The sequence below is a fragment of the Trachypithecus francoisi genome, unplaced genomic scaffold (assembly GCF_009764315.1).
Source record: "Trachypithecus francoisi isolate TF-2019V2 unplaced genomic scaffold, Tfra_2.0 Lachesis_group1, whole genome shotgun sequence".
Taxonomy (NCBI): Eukaryota; Metazoa; Chordata; class Mammalia; order Primates; family Cercopithecidae; genus Trachypithecus; species Trachypithecus francoisi.
This window is the reverse complement of record NW_022681454.1, coordinates 129,333,917-129,351,633: the sequence shown is the minus strand read 5'-3', so window position 1 is coordinate 129,351,633 and position 17,717 is coordinate 129,333,917.

Genomic DNA, 17,717 nt, shown 5'->3' with positions numbered 1-17,717 from the left:
AAGCCCACTTGATCACGGTGGATAAGCTTTTTGATGTGCTGCTGAATCCGGTTTGCCAGTATTTTATTGAGGATTTTTGCATCGATGTTCATCAAGGATATTGGTCTAAAATTCTCTTTTTTTGTTGTGTCTCTGCCAGGCTTTGGTATCAGGATGATGTTGGCCTCATAAAATGAGTTAGGGAGGATTCCCTCTTTTTCTATTGATTGGAATAGTTTCAGAAGGAATGCTACCAGCTCCTCCTTGTACCTCTGGTAGAATTCAGCTGTGAATCCATCTGGTCCTGGACTTTTTTTGGTTGGTAGGCTATTAATTATTGCCTCAATTTCAGAGCCTGCTATTGGTCTATTCAGGGATTCAGCTTCTTCCTGGTTTAGTCCTGGGAGAGTGTAAGTGTCCAGGAAATTATCCATTTCTTCTAGATTTTCTAGTTTATTTGCATAGAGGTGTTTATAGTATTCTCTGATGGTAGTTTGTATTTCTGTGGGGTCCGTGGTGATATCCCCTTTATCATTTTTATTGCATCTATTTGATTCCTCTCTCTTTTCTTCTTTATTAGTCTTGCTAGCGGTCTGTCAATTTTGTTGATCTTTTCAAAAAACCAACTCCTGGATTCATTGATTTTTTGGAGGGTTTTTTGTGTCTCTATCTCCTTCAGTTCTGCTCTGATCTTAGTTATTTCTTGCCTTCTACTAGCTTTTGAATGTGTTTGTTCTTGCTTCTCTAGTTCTTTTAATTGTGATGTTAGAGTGTCCATTTTAGATCTTTCCTGTTTTCTCTTGTGGGCATTTAGTGTTATAAATTACCCTCTACACACTGCTTTAAATGTGTCCCAGAGATTCTGGTATGTTGTATCTTTGTTCTCATTGGTTTCAAAGAACATCTTTATTTCTGCCTTCATTTCTTTATGTACCCAGTAGTCATTCAGGAGCAGGTTGTTCAGTTTCCATGTAGTTGAGCAGTCTTGATTGAGTTTCTTAGTCCTGAGTTCTAGTTTGATTGCACTGTGGTCTGAGAGACAGTTTGTTATAATTTCTGTTCTTGTACATTTGCTGAGGAGTGCTTTACTTCCAATTATGTGGTCGATTTTGGAATAAGTGTGATGTGGTGCTGAGAAGAATGTATATTCTGTTGATTTGAGGTGGAGAGTTCTATAGATGTCTATTAGGTCCGCTTGGTGCAGAGATGAGTTCAATTCCTGGATATCCTTGTTAACTTTCTGTCTCGTTGATCTGTCTAATGTTGACAGTGGAGTGTTGAAGTCTCCCACTATTATTGTATGGGAGTCTAAGTCTCTTTGTAAGTCTCTAAGGACTTGCTTTATGAATCTGGGTGCTCCTGTATTGGGTGCATATATATTTAGGAGAGTTAGCTCTTCCTGTTGAATTGATCCCTTTATCATTATGTAATGGCCTTCTTTGTCTCTTTTGATCTTTGATGGTTTAAAGTCTGTTTTATCAGAGACTAGGATCGCAACCCCTGCTTTTTTTGTTCTCCATTTGCTTGGAAGATCTTCCTCCATCCCTTTATTTTGAGCCTATGTATGTCTCCGCATGTGAGATGGGTCTTCTGAATACAGCAGACTGAGGGGTCTTGACTCTTTATCCAGTTTGCCAGTCTGTGTCTTTTAATTGGAGCATTTAGTCTATTAACATTTAAGGTTAATATTGTTATGTGTGAACTTGATCCTGCCATTATGATATTAACTGGTTATTTTGCTCGTTAGTTGATGTAGTTTCTTCCTAGCCTCGACGGTCTTTACATTTTGGCATGTTTTTGCAATGGCTGGTACCGGTTGTTCCTTTCCACGTTTAGTGCTTCCTTCAGGGTCTCTTGTAAGGCAGGCCTGGTAGTGACAAACTCTCTAAGCATTTGCTTATCTGTAAAGGATTTTATTTCTCCTTCACTGATGAAACTTAGTTTGGCTGGATATGAAATTCTGGGTTGAAAATTCTTTTCTTTAAGAACGTTGAATATTGGCCCCCACTCTCTTCTGGCTTGGACAGTTTCTGCTGAGAGATCTGCTGTTAGTCTGATGGGCTACCCTTTGTGGGTAACCCGACCTTTCTCTCTGGCTGCCCTAAAGATTTTTTCCTTCATTTCAACTTTGGTGAATCTGGCAATTATGTGTCTTGGAGTTGCTCTTCTCGAGGAGTATCTTTGTGGTGTTCTCTGTATTTCCTGAATTTGAATGTTGGCCTGCCCTACTAGGTTGGGAAAGTTCTCCTGGATGATATCCTGAAGAGTGTTTTCCAACTTGGTTCCATTGTCCCCCTCACTTTCAGGCACCCCAATCAGACGTAGATTTGGTCTTTTTACATAATCCCATACTTCTTGCAGGCTTTGTTCATTTCTTTTTCTTCTTTTTTCTTTTGGTTTCTCTTCTCGCTTCATTTCATTCATTTGATCCTCAATCGCTGATACTCTTTCTTCCAGTTGATCCAGTCAGTTACTGAAGCTTGTGCATTTGTCACATATTTCTCGTGCCATGGTTTTCATCTCTGTCATTTCGTTTATGGCCTTCTCTGCATTAATTATTCCGGTTATCAATTCTTCCACTCTTTTTTCAAGATTTTTAGTTTCTTTGCGCTGGGTACGTAATTCCTCCTTTAGCTCTGAGAAGTTTGATGGACTGAAGACTTCTTCTCTCATCTCGTCAAAGTCATTCTCTGACCAGCTTTGATCCGTTGCTAGTGATGGGCTGCGCTCCTTTGCAGGGGGAGATGTGCTCTTATTTTTTGAATTTCCAGCTTTTCTGCCCTGCTTTTTCCCCATCTTTTTGGTTTTATCTGTCTCTGGTCTTTGACGATGGTGACGTACTGATGGGGTTTTGGTATTGGTGTCCTTCCTGTTTGATAGTTTTCCTTCTAGCAGTCAGGACCCTCAGCTGTAGGTCTGTTGGAGATTGCTTGAGGTCCACTCCAGACCCTGTTTGCCTGGGTATCAGCAGCAGAGGTTGCAGAAGATAGAATATTGCTGAACAGCGAGTGTACCTGTCTGATTCTTACTTTGGAAGCTTCCTCTCAGGGGTGTACTCCACCCTGTGAGGTGTGGGGTGTCAGACTGCCCCTAGTGGGGGATGTCTCCCAGTTAGGCTACTCAGGGGTCAGGGACCCACTTGAGCAGGCAGTCTGTCCATTCTCAGATCTCAACCTCGGTGTTGGGAGATCCACTGCTCTCTTCAAAGCTGTAAGACTGAGTCGTTTACGTCTGCAGGGGTTCCTGCTGCTTTTGTTGTTGTTGTTAACTGTGCCCTGTCCCCAGAGGTGGAATCTACAGAGACAGGCACGTTTCCTTGAGCTGCTATGAGCTCCACCCAGTTCGAGCTTCCCAGCGGCTTTGTTTACCTACTTAAGCCTCAACAATGGCGGGCGCCCCTCCCCCAGCCTCGCTGCTGCCTTGCGGTTTGATCACAGACTGCTGTGTTAGCAATGAGGGAGGCTCCGTGGGCATGGAACCCTCCCAGCCAGGTGTGGGATATATTCTCCTGCTGTGCCCGTTTGCTTAAAGCGCAGTATTGGGGTGGGAGTCACCCGATTTTCCAGGTGTTGTGTGTCTCAGTTCCCCTGGCTAGGAAAAGGGATTCCCTTCCCCCTTGTGCTTCCCAGGTGAGGCGATGCCTTGCACTGCTTCAGCTCTCGCTGGTCGGGCTGCAGCAGCTGACCAGCACCGATTGTCCGGCACTCCCTAGTGAGATGACCCCAGTACCTCAGTTGAAAATGCAGAAATCACCGGTCTTCTGTGTCGCTCGCGCTGGGAGTTGGAGACTGGAGCTGTTCCTATTCGGCCATCTTCGGTGAGGTTCTTTTTCCCTACACCTTTGACGGCACCAAAATGTGTGTGGGCAAGAGCAAAGTCCAAATTCCTAACTCTTTGTATACAATTGTAAGGCAGATATTGTAATCCAAAATTTAATAAAATAGGAAATTCCAGCTCAGATAGACAGAATAAGTTATTATGTCTTTTAAATTTTTCTAAATTGTTTTAAATTTTTTTCAGACAAGGTCTCATTCTATTACCCAGGTTGGAGTGCAGGGATGTGATCTCAACTCACTGCATCTCCACCTTTCAGGTTCAAGGGATGCTCATGCCTCAGTCTCCTGAGTAGCTGGGACTAGAGGCACATGCCACCACACCTGGCTAATTTTTTTGTATTTTTAGTAGAGATGTGGTTTCATCATATTGGTCAGGCTGGTCTCAAACTCCTTACCTCAGATAATTCACCTGCCTCAGCTTTCCAAAGTGCTAGGATTGCAAGCGTCAGCCACCATGCCCAGCCCAATATGTTTTGTCTGAGAATTTTGTCATGCCATTTTTTCTATGTGACTGTTTAAATAAATCACCATGATTTAGTACAACAAAGAAATATGAGGAATTAAAATATACCTTATAATGTGACGGAAGACATTACTTAAGAAAGGAATAATTCTAATATATCATAATAAGGATCTATTTAAAATTAAAGAGTAATATTTAAGAGTGTCACCCAAAGCAAAACTACTTGAGTTTACATTCTAAGTCTAATATTTAATTGTTGTGCAATTTGGAACTCTTCATTTAAACTTTCTAAGATTCAATTTCCTCATCTGTAAAGGGAAACTAATAATGCTATTTCATTCATAGAACTGTGGTAAAGCTTAAAAAAATTAACATATTTAAAGAATTTAGCTCACAGCTTGGCACATGATATGTCACATACTTATAGATATTATATTATTATGAATGTTGTAATTAAGATAGATTTTGATGTAATGATAATTGTTGATGCACTTCTAGCTCTTACTGCTGAGAAATTATTCAGTGAGTTATTCCAAGCCAGAAACACTATGAAATGATAAGTGAACTGATGTAAGGATAAAATTTGCTAAAGTAATTATGTGTTTGCTGTTGCATAAATGAGAACACAACAAATGAAGTAACTGTATTTTAAGATTAATTTGTAATTTTTACTGTCTAGATTTGTTATTTGTTTGTTTTGCTTTGCTTTGTTTTATTTTGAGACTTTTTCTCACTCTGTCACCCATGCTGGAGCACAGTGGCACCATCTCAGCTCACTGCAACCTCTGCCTCCCAGGTTCAAGCAATCCTCCTGCCTCAGCCTCCTGAGTAGCTAGTACTACAAGCACACATCACCATGCCTGGCTAATTTTTGTATTTTTAGTAGAGTCTGTTTCACCATATTGGCCAGGCTTGTTTTGAACTCTTGACCTCATGATCCACCCAGCTTGGCCTTCCAAAGTCCTGGGATTACAGGCATAAGCCACAGTGCCCAGCCTAGATTTTATTTGCTTAAACTTTTGCTGTATTTCATCAATAGAAATAATCAAGAATTTGAATGTAATACATTAATAACTTTTCAATAATATTCTGTAAGTGCAGCCATCTTAACTGATGTGCCTTGGCTGTGTCCCCACCCAAATATCATCTTAAATTGTAGTTCCCATAATCCCCACATGTCATGTGAGGAACCTGGTGGGAGGTAATTAAATCATGGGGGCAGTTACCACCATGCTGCTATTCTCCTGATAGTGAGTGAGTTCTCATGAGACCTCATAGTTTTATAAGGGGCTCTTCCCTTTTTGCTTAGCATTTCTCCTTCCTGCATCCCTTTGAAGAAGATACCTTTCTTCCCCTTTGCTCTCTGCCATGACTGTAAGTTTTCTGAGGTTTTCCCAGTCATGCAGAACTGTGAGTCAATTAAACCTCTTTTCTTTATAAATTACTCAGTCTTGGGTATTTCTTCATAGCAGCATGAGAATGAATTAATACAGTAAATTAGTACTAAGGGAGTGAGTCAATTAAACCTCTTTTCTTTATAAATTACTCAGTCTTGGGTATTTCTTCATAGCAGCATGAGAATGAATTAATACAGTAAATTAGTACTAAGGGAGTGGGGGAATAAATATAAGAATACCCAAAAATGTAGAAGCAACTTTGGATCTGGGCAGATGTTGGAATATTTAGAGGACTCAAAAAAAGACAGAAAGATATGGGAAAGTTTGGAACTTTTTAGATAATTGTTGAATGACTTTGATCAAATGCTGATAGTGATATGGACAATAAAGTTGAGACTGAGGTGGAGACGAAAAACTTGTTGGGAACTAGATTAAGGGTCACTCTTGCTGTGCTTTAGCAAAGAGACTGTTAGCATTTTGCCTCTGCTCTAGAGATCTGTGGAACATTAAATTTGAGAGAGATGATTTAGGGTTTTTGGCAGAAGAAATTTCTATGCAACAAAACATTAAAGAGGAAGCAGAATACGAAAATTTGGAAATTTTTCAGCCTGATGTAATAGGAAAAAAATGAAACAAAGCAAAACAAAAAATTTCTGGGAGAAATTCAAACCTGCTGCAGAAATTTACATAAGTAGCTAGGAGAAAACTGTTAATCACAAAGACAATGGGGAAAATGGCTCCAGGGCATTTCAGAGACCTTCAAGAAGCCTCTCCCATTACAGGCCTGGGGCCTAGGAGGAAAAAAATGGTGCCCTTCTGAGCCCAGGGCCCCCCTGCTGTGTGCAGCCTCAGGCCATGGTGCCCTGCATCCCAGCTGCTTCAACTCCAACCATGGCTAAAAGGGGCCAAGGTACAGCTTGGGCCATTGCTTCAGTGGGTGCAAGCCCCAAAACTCGGTGGCTTCCATGTGATGTTGAGCCTGTGGGTACATGGGCATCAAGAATTGAAGTTTGAGAACCTCTGCCTAGATTTCAGAGGATGGATGGAAATGCCTGGATGTACAGGAAGAAATTTGCTGCAGGGGTGGAATCCTCACGGTGAACTGCTGCTAGGGCAGTTTGGAAGAAAAATGTGGGGTTAGAGCCCCCACATAGAGTCCCTTTGTGGCACTGTCTAGTGAAGCTGTGAGAGGAGGGTCAGCCTCCTCCAGACCCCAGAATCCACTGACAACTTCCCCATGAGCCTGGAAAAGCCCTAGACGCTCAACACCAGCCTGTGAAAACAGCTGGGAGGAGGCTGTATCCTGCAAAGTCACAGGGTCAGAGCTGTCCAAGCCATTGGAACCTACCTTTTGTATCAGTGTGATCTGGATGTGAGACATAGAGTCAAAGATTATTATTTTCAAACTTTAATGTTTAATGACTGCCCTATTGGATTTCAGACTTGCATGAATCCTGTATCCCCTTTGTTTTGGCCAATTTCTCCCATTTGGAATGGGTGTATATTTACCCAATGCTTCTCCCCCCATTGTAACTAGGAAGCAACTAACTTTCTTTGGTTTCACAGGTTCATAGGCGAAAGGAACTTGTCTTTTCTCAGATGAGACTTCGGACTTGGACTTTCAGGTTAATGCTGTAATAAGCTAAGAGTTTAGGGGACTGCTAGAAAGGCATGATGTGTTTTGAAATGTGAGGACATGAGATTTTGGAGGTGCCAGGGGTGAAATGACATGGTTTGACTGTGTCTCCACCCAAATCTCATCTTGAATTGTAATTCCCATAATCAGCACATGTTTAGGGAGGGATCTGAGTTCTCAGGAGACCTGGTGGTTTTATAAGGGTCTTTTCCCCCTTTGCTTGCCACTTCTTCCTGCCATCCTGTAAAGCAGCCCCACAGAACAGACTGGTATTGCAATCTAAAATATTTAATACTTGATCTAAAAAAGACTCAGAACATGAAACATTGATATGAGTTATAAATATAATAAGTAAATTTAAGTATACTAATACAATAGTAAGTATTAGTAAGCAGAAGTAATAAAAATAAATAATTTAACACTATTACTATAAAAACATTTAATAAATTTTAAAGAAAAAGTAAAATAATGTATTTTGAATTACTTATTAAATGTAGCTATTTATTTTATTTATAAATAACATAACCATTATGAACACTTGCTGAAAATAAAATCACTTTTTTTTTCAAAAAATAATTGAAACAAAATAGCAAAAATAATTTAAGTGTTCCAGGAAAAATTTTCTTCTGGATGATGAATACAGAATTTTAAAATTTACATATGATATGGCATGAATATTTATTTTACTTAGAGGATGTAAATGCTATTATTATGTATTAATGATTTGCATTGCTTATTTTATATATTACAATTTAATATATTTTATTCATTGCAATATTTCACACACAAAAATATGGAGGTTTATTCTGTGATCATTATGATAAAAAGCATTTATTATTCAAATAAATTATCCTGGAACAATATATGCTTTTGAGATTGATGGCTGTAAATAGGACCCCATGTATCTTCTCATAATAATCATTCCCCCAGTATTGCCACTTAACATTTCCTCTATAAATTAAAATGGAAAGGTAGAAGTTGTTTATGCCTTTCAGTCATCTGTATTACACAAAAATTACCTTTACTTTTTGTAAACATAATCACATTTTATCCGACATATATGGAAATAGAGCAGATAAATAGGACTTTACCCCCACCTCGAGAATTTGGAAGCAATCTAACATTTTCAGTGTCCAAAGCTTTTAATATGGCTTCTCGTATATTTATGAAAACTCCTCACCAGACTGTAAGGCAGAACACAAAGCAACATCCCAGCACCTGTCAGGCATGACTGACTGAGCAGCCACCAGAATCAGTCTTCATACCCTGCCAGTTTCCATCCCTGAGAATCTAAGGGAAATGAGATTCCAGCTGCCACTGAATTCAGAGGTAGACTGACTTTCTAACCATCCAGAGGACACTGAAATGTGTTTGCCTGACAAAAAGCTAAATATATCAGGATTCTCCTGCTCATTTCCTTACTCTCAGCACCGAATTAAACACTGTTCTGGTTATCTGAAACTCTTCCCTCTCACCTCCAATAACTTTGTTCTTCATTTAACCAAAATTCTTAGACTTTCTTTCTTTTCAGCACGCCCTCTTCAATTCCTTGTTAAGGCATCAAAGCATCTACTTCTCTAATGTTTCTTTGCTTAAAATAAAATCTAATGTTCCACTAAAGACTTTATCATCCCAGGGGTCCTTACAAAAAAAGGAGGCTGCCCTTCAACTACACCAAAAATACTTCAGTATTGCCACAGAAATGTGTATTAGGTTTTGCTGGTGAGCTCTTTGGCCTTCAATCACTCTTATCCTTACCCCAAAATACCAGTCAGGCAATTTGATTGTTACTACGTAAATATAAAACAAACAAGCAAAGCAATCATGTTAGGATCATGTCATTAGTTGTACTACTCTCTACTTCTTAAAAATATTTAAAAACATTTTGTCACCTACTAATAACAGTATCTTTGAATAGATCTAACAATATCACTTATTAAATGCCTCACAACATGGATCAAGTCTTTCTACCCACCTACAAGCACCGACCTGATCTGTATGAATGACCAATTCCATACCAGGGCTTATCATTTTCTATGTCTGATGATCACTTCTGCTCTTGGATATACTTACCACACCTACAGTCACAACTCCAAACTGCTAAACTTCCAAAAGTTTCAGTAATTCTTGGACGTATAGTCTTTTGCTACAATTACATATTTTCAAATCTATCAGCCTCTTTTTGGTCTGATGTTCTATACAATCTGAAGTCCCTGGTTGATCTATTAACTATCATTTTACTGAGACATCTACCATTTTAGTGTGATTCTCATTCTGTTCTTATAGTATCTCTGTGATGAGTAATACTGAGTGTCAACTTGATTGAGTTGAAGGATACAAAATATTAATCCTGAGTGTATCTGTGAGGGTGTAACCAAAGGAGATTAATATTTGATTCAGTGGTCTGGGAAAGGCAGACCCACCCTTAATCTGAGTGGGCACCATATAATCAGCTGCCATTGTGGCCAGAATATGAAAGCAGGCAGAAAAAGATGAAGAGCCTAGACCAGCTTAGCCTCTCAGCCTACATCTTTCTCCCGTGCTGAATGCTTCCTGCCCTCCAACACTGGACTCCGAATTCTTCAGCTTTGGGGCTTGGACTGGTTTCCTTGCTCCTCAGCTTGCAGGTGGTCTATTGTGGGACCTAACGATTGTGTGAGAACCCCTGGGGTATGAAAATATCTTCCAAGGAGTTTCTCAAAGCATGAGGATCTTTAAGGAATCTATTTTCTTTTTCTTTTTTTTGAGAAGGAGTCTCGCTGTGTCATCCAGGCTGGAGTGCAGTGGCCCGACCTCCGCTCACCGCAAGCTCCGCCTCCCAGGTTCAGGCCATTCTCCTGCCTCAGCCTCCCCAGTAGCTGGGACTACAGGCGCCCGCCACCAATTCTGGATAACTTTTTTGTATTTTCAGTAGAGACAGGGTTACACCGTGTTAGCCAGGATGGTCTCGATCTCCTGACCTCGTGATCTGCCTGCCTCGGCCTCCCAAAGTGCTGGGGTTACGGGAGGAATCAATTTTAAATCTTCTGTTTGTACTTACTCTTTTCTCACTTGCTCTGCTGGAGAAGGCCCTCAGGAATAACTTTACCTCCACCTTAATAAATAAAACCTTATCTCTATCTCTTCTTGAGACTTAATTTGATACATTTCTCAAGAGGTAAAACCTTAAAACAAAGGGACAATTTTAAATTTTGATGTTTGGGAAGCCTGTTCTCTCAAGCCAACATATACTTCTGTGTGACTTGAATTCATTCCATGTGTTATGCATATAATTGTTAAAAGGGAAGCATGGCACTAGAGATGAGATAGTTTGACCTCTGTTTGGATATTCTGAGTACACACATAATAGCATAAGGGAGCAAGGTTTTTGACAGTTTTCATTTAATGAGCTTGGCTTGTCAACTTCCAATATTACTAAAGGTTTTATAGCTTCTGGGGAATAATCCTGAAATGACACAATGGGAAGACACATGGAAAATGGCTTTCACTGATCTTTATTTATTTATTTTACTTACATACTTACTAGAATAGTTCCAACAGAATATACTTTTCCTCTATGGCAACTAACATATCAAACATTAAATACTTTCTGTAAGTTTCAAACTTACTAGAGGCCACATACATTGTGTCTGTAAATGTTTACAAGTTAACATCATTCTAGTAATAAATACTGTTTGTACATGAACACAAAATTGAAGGAAAGCATTCCTATAGAGGTCATTTTTGATGCATTTCCCATATAATTGCATTTGTGTTTATTACTTTAATCAGTCTCTCTAATACAGTTATATTTTAATTAGCTTTTAATAATATTCACAATAATGATTTAATTCTGAAGATGCTTGGTTAGAAGTTTATAGCCCAACAAAAATTTTTAAATATACTAAATTCATTTTACATAGTTTTTTATAACACAGTATGATACATGCACAGAAATTGGCAAGCAAAAAATAAATATTATATTAGGATAAAATACTATAGGCTGGAATTTTGTAATTAGGGGATCAAGAAAATAATGAGTAATCCAGAATCTCTAACTTAAATAAAATTAATTCATGTATTATCTTAAATGAATTTTTATGAAGATATGAAATGACAGTAAGAATAGTTTGTGTATTTCTGATAAAGTTTATATTTAGAGAAGTTTTAAGTTCACAGCAAAACTGAGTAGAAACTACAAAGAGTTTCCATATAGTCTCATATTATTTTTATTATGCAATATTTCAGAAACAGAGAACAAAAAATAATATAACAAATAAGTACATATATATATATGTTAGATACAGAGAAAATATGGGAAAGCACAAAAATAAAATGATTAAGTACATTTTCTTGGACCTCAGAGAAAACTATCATTAAAAGTGTATTCTTTAGGATATTTTTCTACGTTTGTATAAACATATATATTTTACAAATTTATATTGTACTTCACATAATATCTCCAGGTACTTTTTAGTTAGTCATGATCATTTTTCATGCCTATTTTTTTTTCGGTTTCCAATACCCATTCCATGTCCACATTTCTCCAATTGTCCTAAAATTATTCTTATAACAGCTTTTTTATTCCAAATGATATACAATTCAGTACAGTATCAGATTTTATATTAACATTGTTTTTGATTCTCCACCAAATGCATCCCCACCAATAAGACTGCCAAAGAAAATTAGGATACATAATTAAATTTGAATTTCCAGTGAATAATAACTATTATTTTGTTATAAATATTTCCCATATATAAAAATGGATTATGAAAAGATTTATAAGACTAGCATTGTATTTTGTTGTTTTTATTATCATTGTCATTTTTATTATTTCTATTATTATATTGCTGCTAAATATGTACAGAAAGCATGCTTACATTTATTTTACATCTTTCAGATCAGAATTTTATTACTTGTATGGTCAAAATAATTATATATTCAGGCCCCCAAATTGTTGTCTATTCCTAGTATTTAAATGGATAAAATGCCAGTACCAGTTAATATATTCATGTTCTCAATTTCCATATTTTTTGTTGTGATTTTTTTCTTTTTTTCTTAAGACGAAGTGTTGCTCTGTCACCCAGGCTGGGAGTGCAGTGGTGCAATCTCGGCTCACTGCAACCTCCACCTCCCGGGTTCAAGCTATTCTTCTGCCTCAGCCTCCTGAGTAGCTGGGATTACAGGTGCGCGCCATCATGCCTAGCTAATATTTGTATTTTTAGTAGAGATGGGGTTTCGCCATGTTGGCCAGACTGGTTTCAAACACCTGACCTCAGGTTATTCAGCTGTCTCAGCCTCCCAAAGTGTTGGGATTGCGGGCATGGCCACTGCACTCGGCCAGTAATTATGTGATTATTAACCTGGATTCAAGGCCTATGTATTTCCTAAATTCTTACAAAATTTAAAATTTCTCTTAGTTCCTTTCTTATTTTTTATTTTCTTATTTTATTTTTATTTTCTTATTTTTCTTATTTTATTTGAATGACAATTTGACTGGACAACAATGCCAAGTTTCACATTTATTCTCTCTCAAAACTTTGTAGAACTGGCTCCACAGCTTTTTGACATTAAATGTGCTGTTGGATGCTTTCCCATCTGTTCAAGAACAAATATGTCCTTAATTTTTACCTTCACCTCAAAATTAGGTAAATATGTTAGGTTTTCTCTTGTTGTTTACAAGTTAAATACATAAGTACCTTTCAAAATAATTAATATGTATTTGTTCGGAGGAGAACAGATGCAGGCTGAAACTTCATCCGTTTTAATTTGTTATCCTGCTTATTAATGACCCCATCCATTATATTCTTCATTCCAGATGGGCCATCTTCCCTCATTTCCCCTTTTTCATTGGATTAGTATAGTTCAAGAAAAAAAAAAAAAAAACCTTTAGTCTGAATCCTCAGTATTGTCATATAGTTGATGTCATCTCTTCTTCCTATACTTCACTCAGATAAAGAAATCTCAGTATACACAGAGTGATTTGTTCGAGAGTAATGATAGAAGGTCTTCTAGCTTTATTTGTGCAGTTCTGCCACATGTTGTTTTGTACATCTATGGGAGCAGAATATTTTTTCTGTTCCTGCATCTTTCATGTGAAAACAAAAGTTTGAGAGAGCTTGAATCATTTCCCAGCTTTCAGTAAAGATTTGCCTTAAACTGTCTGAGTTTTAGATTATTTTAGTTAATAAGAGCCATTTCAATTTTAATTGAAGTTAGCATCTATGATTTTTTTGTACTTTTATAATATTTTCATTTTTTAAATACATAAAACGGGATAAAATATCTTTATATTGAATGTCCATTGAATTTTATTTTGACATTATTTAGTTATTATAATTAATCATGGAAGAAACAGAGGCTAGTTTTGATAAAACACTTTATTAAAAAATTAATAGTATCACTGTAATCCAGTTTTTCTAACCAACCCTCACCATTACATCTCCTTTCCCTTTATTCATGGCAACCAAAATTAAAGTTTGTTTTTTTACTTTACATATATTTATTTACATTTACACAAATATAACACATGTATACATACAAATATATTTAACAACTTTCAAGAGAATAAGTTATAATTAGAAACTACTCTGTAAATTGCATATTATAAACATATGTGCACCTGCATCTCTGGCTTTTTTTGCATGTTACTACATGGCCATATCTAATTATTTTAATATCCTTATAATATTTTATTGTAGAAGTATTAATTAGCTTTTGTAGTAATAGCAAATAACTACTAAAGATCTGTATATTAAATCAACAAAATGGTATATTTCCAACTCATTTTATACTAAAGCTACTGTCAATGGCAGCTCTACTTCAGACTGCTAGTCACTTGCATGTCTGCTCCATGTATGTTCTCATTCCATGATCAAGGCTGAAGGATAACCCCTAAAATATGTTGTACACATAGCAAAAGGCAGATTGAAAGATGTTGAGTGAAATCAAACAGCTGAATGTAAAGCATTCCTTAGACAAGGCATAGGTAATATTTGTCAAATTCCTTTGGCCAAAGTCACATGGCCGAACATTGCAATGAATCACATATGAATATAATGTAATTATTCTAACCATTTCTCTAACGGTACCCATTCAAATTGTTTTTGGAGTTTGTTTCTCTCTCTCCCCCACTCCTGTTTATTTTATTTTATATCTCCTATTTTTATCAATTCATATTGCAATAACAAATTTTAAATATACCACTTATGGTGACATATTTAATTATATGAAGTCGAGTCGGATGAGCATGATTACCTAGTAAAAGTCTTTGGAAATCATATAATAAAGAAGTACATCCAGAATCCAAAAATGTAGAAATTTCACCCTTTAATATTGTCTATTTAATTAATTACAATGTTGTGAATACTGTGGCCTTTTTTCAGTATTGCTTATATGCCTTTTACTCATGATTCCAAGTCTTCTTTCTTATTGCAAAGACTTGTAAATAGTCTAGACAGTACTGATACTTACAGGTAATAAGGTTAACATTTATTGAATATTTATCATATGTCATACATAATGCTAATTTATATAATTATAAATAAAGCTGTAAGCTAGCTATGTATAATTGAATTTTTATCATCATTCTTAAATGAGAAACCTGATGGGCCAGCTAAATTTCATATATTGTATCACAAAAATTATAAATTAATTCATAAACCTATGCAATCTATCCTTGAACTGACTCTTAAATTCAACATTATACTACATGTTGATATGTAACTTTATTGGCATAGCAATCCAACTTCAGACTTATAGGTTTTTCTCCTATCTTAGAGTTATTTTTGTTTTCATTTATGTGGTCTTTCTTTTACAGAAAATTTATCATTCATTTAAAATCAGTATGTAACCTACTTCTCTTGTTTTCATATAGTTCCCATACTTATTTTTGAAGAAATACAATGCTTGTCCGATCACCACTAACCCCACAGAAATACAAACTACTATCAGAAAATGCTATAAACATTTCTACACAAATAAACTAGAAAACCTAGAAGAAATGGATAATTTCCCGGACACTTACACTCTCCCAAGACTAAACCAGGAAGAAGTTGAATCCCTGAATAGACCAATAGCTGGCTCTGAAATTGAGGCAATTATTAATAGCCTACCAACTAAAAAAAGTCCAGGACCAGACAGATTCACAGCCGAATTCTACCGCAGGTACAAGGAGGAGCTGGTACTATTCCTTCTGAAACTATTCCAATCAATAGAGAAAGAGGGAATCCTCCCTAACTCATTTTATGAGACCGACATCATCCTGATACCAAAGCCTGGCAGAGACACACACAAAAAAAGATAATTTTAGAGCAATATCCCTGATGAATATTGATGCAAAAATCCTCAATAAAATACTGGCAAACCGAATCCAGCAGCACATCAAAAAGCTTATCCACCATGATCAAGTGGGCTTCATTCCTGGGATGCAAGGCTGGTTCAACATATGCAAATCAATAAATGTAATCCAGCATATAAACAGAACCAAAGACAAAAACCACATGATTATGTCAATAGATGCAGAAAGGCCATTGACAAAATTCAACAGCCCTTCTTACTAAAAACACTCAATAAATTCGGTATTGATGGAATGTATCTCAAAACAATAAGAGCTATTTGTGCCAAACCCACAGCCAATATCATACTGAATGGGCAAAAACTGGAAGCATTCCCTTTGAAAACTGGCACAAGACGAGGATGTCTTCTCTCACCACTCCTATTCAACATAGTGTTGGAAGTTCTGGCTAGGGCAATCAAGCAAGAGAAAGAAATAAAAGATATTCAGTTAGGAAAAGAAGAAATCAAATTGTCCCTGTTTGCAGATGACACGATTGTATATTTAGAAAACCCTATCATCTCAGCCCAAAATCTCCTTAAGCTAACAAGCAACTTCAGCAAAGTCTCAGGATACAAAATTAATGTGCAAAAATCAAAGCATTCTTATACACCAGTAACAGACAAACAGAGAGCCAAATCAGGAATGAACTTCCATTCACAATTGCTTCAAAGAGAATAAAATACCTAGGAATCCAACTTACAAGGGATGTAAAGGATCTCTTCAAGGAGAACTACAAACCACTGCTCAGTGAAATAAAAGAGGACACAAAAAATGGAAGAACATACCATGCTCATGGATAGGAAGAATCAATATCATGAAAATGGCCATACTGGCCAAGGTAATTTATAGATTCAATGCCATCCCCATCAAGCTACCAATGAGTTTCATCACAGAATTGGAAAAAAAAACTGCTTTAAAGTTCATATGGAACCAAAAAAGAGCCCACATGGACAAGACAATCCTAAGTCAAAAGAACAAAGCTGGAGTCAACACGCTACCTGACTTCAAACTATACTACAAGGCTACAGTAACCAAAACAGCATGGTACTGGTACCAAAACCGAGATATAGATCAATGGAACAGAACAGAGCCCTCAGAAATAATGCCACACATCTACAGCCATCTGATCTTCGACAAACCTGATAAAAACAAGAAATGGGGAAAGGATTCCCTATTTAATAAATGGTGCTGGGAAAATTGGCTAGCCATAAGTAGAAAGCTGAAACTGGATCCTTTCCTTACTCCTTATACGAAAATTAATTCAAGATGGATTAGAGACTTAAATGTTAGACCTAAAACCATAAAAACCCTAGAAGAAAACCTAGGTAATACCATTCAGGACATAGACATGGGCAAGGACTTCATGTCTAAAACACCAAAAGCAACAGCAACAAAAGCCAAAATTGACAAATGGGATCTAATTAAACTAAAGAGCTTCTGCACAGCAAAACAAACTACCATCAGAGTGAACAGGCAACCTACAGAATGGGAGAAAACTTTTGCAATCTACTCATCTGACAAAGGGCTAATATCCAGAACCTACAAAGAACTCAAACAAATTTATGAGAAAAAAACAAACAACCATATCAAAAAGTGGGCAAAGGATATGAACGGACATTTCTCAAAAGAAGACATTTATGCAGCCAACAGACACATGAAAAAATGCTCATCATCACTGGCCATCAGAGAAATGCAAATCAAAACTACAATGAGATACCATCTCACACCAGTTAGAATGGCAATCATTAAAAAGTCAGGAAACAACAGGTGCTGGAGAGGATGTGGAGAAATAGGAACACTTTTACACTGTTGGTGGGATTTTAAACTGGTTCAACCATTGTGGAAACTGGTATGGCAATTCCTCAAGGATCTAGAACTAGAAATACCATATGACCTAGCCATTGCATTACTGGGTATATACCCAAAGGATTATAAATCATGCTGCTATAAAGACACATGCACATGTATGTTTATTAAGGCACTATTCACAATAGCAAAGATTTGGACTCAATCCAAATGTCCATCAGTGACAGACTGGATTAAGAAAATGTGGCAGATATACACCATGGAATACTATGCAGCCATAAAA